Source organism: Pteropus alecto, unplaced genomic scaffold, assembly GCF_000325575.1.
Source record: "Pteropus alecto unplaced genomic scaffold, ASM32557v1 scaffold249, whole genome shotgun sequence".
NCBI lineage: Eukaryota > Metazoa > Chordata > Mammalia > Chiroptera > Pteropodidae > Pteropus > Pteropus alecto.
In genome coordinates this window covers 534269-537346 of record NW_006443132.1, presented here as the reverse complement: position 1 = coordinate 537346, position 3078 = coordinate 534269, and the positions used below count along the sequence as shown (strand labels likewise).

At 41.3% G+C, this 3078-nt stretch overlaps 1 pseudogene; it reads left to right on the top strand.

Moving 5' to 3' along the window:
- The first annotated feature begins 236 nt into the window (after positions 1-236).
- Positions 237-2537, top strand: LOC102892715 (annotated as a pseudogene).
- Positions 2538-3078: the final 541 nt, after the last annotated feature.

Genomic DNA, 3078 nt, shown 5'->3' with positions numbered 1-3078 from the left:
CTCCCACACATTAATAATAGTAATGCAAAATGTTACAGCCACTCTGGAAAGATTATTTACTAGTGTCTTAAAAATCTAAACGTACACTTACCATATGACCCAGCAATCATACTGGGCATTTATCTCAGAGTGAAAACACATCCATACAAAAATCTGTATATGAATGTTTATAGCAGCTTCAATTAACGCATTGATAAACAAATTGTGATAAATCCATACAATAGAATGCTACTCAGCAATAAAAAAGGAATGAACTACACATATACTGAATAAGTAGAATGGGAGTTGCTTCTGTGTCCTGGTGCTGTTTCATTGTGGAACCGGTGCTGTCCCTTACCCAAGATGCTGGAGGAGACCCAGACCCAAGACCAGTCAATGAAGGAGGAGGAGGTTGATACGTTTGACTTCCATGCAGAAATTGCCCAGTTGATGTCATTGATCATCAATACTTTCTACTCGAATAAGGAGATCTTTCTGAGGGAGCTTATTTCAAATTCATCGGACGCTCTGGACAAAATCAGATATGAAAGCTTGACAGATCCCAGTAAGCTAGACTCTGGAAAAGAGTTGCACATTAATCTCATTCTAAACAAACAAGACTGGACCCTCACCATTGTAGACACTGGGATTGGAATGACCAAGGCCGATTTGATCAATAACCTTGGTAGTATGGCCATGTCTGGGACCAAAGCGTTCATGGAAGGTTTTGCAGGCCGGTGCATACATCTCCACGATGGGCCAGTTTGGTGTTGGGTTTTACTCTGTCTATCTGGTTGCTGAAAAAGTAACAGTGATCACCAAACATAAGGATGACAAACAGTATGCCCGGGAATCTTCTGCAGGAGAGTCGTTCATGGTTAGGACTGACACAGGCGAACTTATGGCTTGTGGAACAAAGGTGATCCTGCATCTGAAAGAAGACCAAACCGAGTACCTGGAAGAGAGAAGGATAAAGGATATTGTGAAGAAGCACTCCCAATTTATTGGCTACTCCATTACTCTTTTTGTGGAGAAGGAACACGATAAAGAAGTCAGTGATGATGAGGCTGAAGAAAAGGAAGACAAAGAGGAAGAGAAAGAAAAAGAAGAAAAGGAGTCCAAGGACAAACCTGAAATAGAAGATGTTGGTTCTGATGAAGAGGAGGAAGAAAAGAAGGACGGTGACAAGAAGAAGATCAAGGAGAATTACATCAACCAGGAAGAGCTGAACAAGACAAAGCCAGTCTGGACCAGAAATCCTGATGATATCACCAACGAGGAGTTCAGGGAATTCTACAAGAGCCTGACCAATGACTGAGAGGGCCACTTGGCAGTGAAGCATTTTTCAGTTGAGAGACAGTTGGAATTCAGAGCTCTTCTTTTTGTTCCAAGATGTGCTCCCTTTGACCTATTCGAAAACAGAAAGAAAAAGAAAAACATCAAGTTGTACGTCTTCAGAGTTTTTATCATGGATAACTGCGAGGAGCAATTACCTGAGAATCTGAATTTCATCAGAGGTGTGATGGACTCTGAAGATCTCCTGCTAAACATTTCTCGGGAGATGTTGCAACAAAGCAAAATTTTGAAAGTTATCAGAAAGAATTTTGTCAAAAAATACTTGGAACTCTTCACTGAACTGGCATAAGATAAAGAGAATTACAAAAAGTTTTATAAGCAGTTCTCGAAAAATATTAAGCTGGGAATACATGAATATTCTCAAAACCAGAAGAAGCTCTTGGAGCTGTTAAAATACTATACCTCTGCTTCAGGCAATGAGATGGTTTCCCTCAAGGACTACTGCATGAAAATGAAGGAAAACCAGAAGCACATCTACTACATCACAGGTGAGACCAAGGACCAGGTAGCTAACTTGGCCTTTGTGGAGCGCCTGCACAAGTATGGCCTAGAGGTGATCTATATGATTGAGCCTATTGACGACTACTGTGTCCAGCAGCTGAAGGAGTTTAAAGGCAAGACGTTAGTGTCGGTCACCAAAGAGGGCCTGGAGCTTCTAGAAGATGGAGAAGAGAAGAAAAAACAGGAAGAGGGGGAAAAAAACCAAAGTTTAAAAACCTCTGCAAAATCATGAGGACATCTTGGAGAAAAAAGTAGTAAAGATGGTCTTGTCAAACTGATTGGTGACATCCCCATGCTGCATTGTCACAAGCATATATGGATGGACAGCAAACATGGAAAGAATCATGAAGGCTCAAGCTCTAAGAGACAATTCAACAATGGGTTACCTGGCAGCAAAGAAACATCTGGAGATAAACCCTGACCATTCTATCATCGAGACCTTGAGGCAAAAGGCAGAGGCTGACAAGAACAAGTCTGTGAAGGACCTGGTCATCCTGCTCTATGAAACTATGCTCCTGTCGTCCGGCTTCAGTCTGGAAGACCCCCAGACCCACGCGAACAGGATCTACAGGATGATCAAACTGGGTCTCGGTATTGAAGAGGATGACGCCACTGCTAATGACAGTAGTGCTGCTGTAATTGAAGAGATGCCGCCCCTGGAAGCGGACGACAACACGTCGCACATGGAAGAAGTAGACTAAGGTCCGCCTGAAGAACGGCCTGTGCACATGCAGGATACTTGACCTTCGTTTCCTTTGATAATATATTTTCAAGGATTTTTTTTATTTTTGTTAACATTTTTAAAATCTGTATGGCATGACGATAACTACTTAAAGGAAAGATAAGATTTCTTTCAAAGTGTATGATACTGTGATACCTTACTCACTAAAACAGAGCCAGTTTTTCCTTCCTGGTTTCATGTTGGCTTATTTTAACGGATCGAGGTTTGTTGGATGTGTGTACCTCAACGTTAACTCTGTGGACCTCCAGTATCTAGCTATCAAGCGGATTCTTTATTAGACCAAATCTTTTGTCACTGATGTATGCTAAGATATACCGTGATGTTAAAACAAAAAAAAAACTGGTTAAAACGTTCATCTGCTAGAATCTTTTTAAACCTTCCATCCCCTGTAGTTATGCACTGCATGTATGGTCTCTAGAAATTAGTATGTTATACTGAACCAACCTGAGGGGAGTATCCCTAGAGTTTGTTTTCCAAAGAAAAGTACTGTTTAGAGTAGC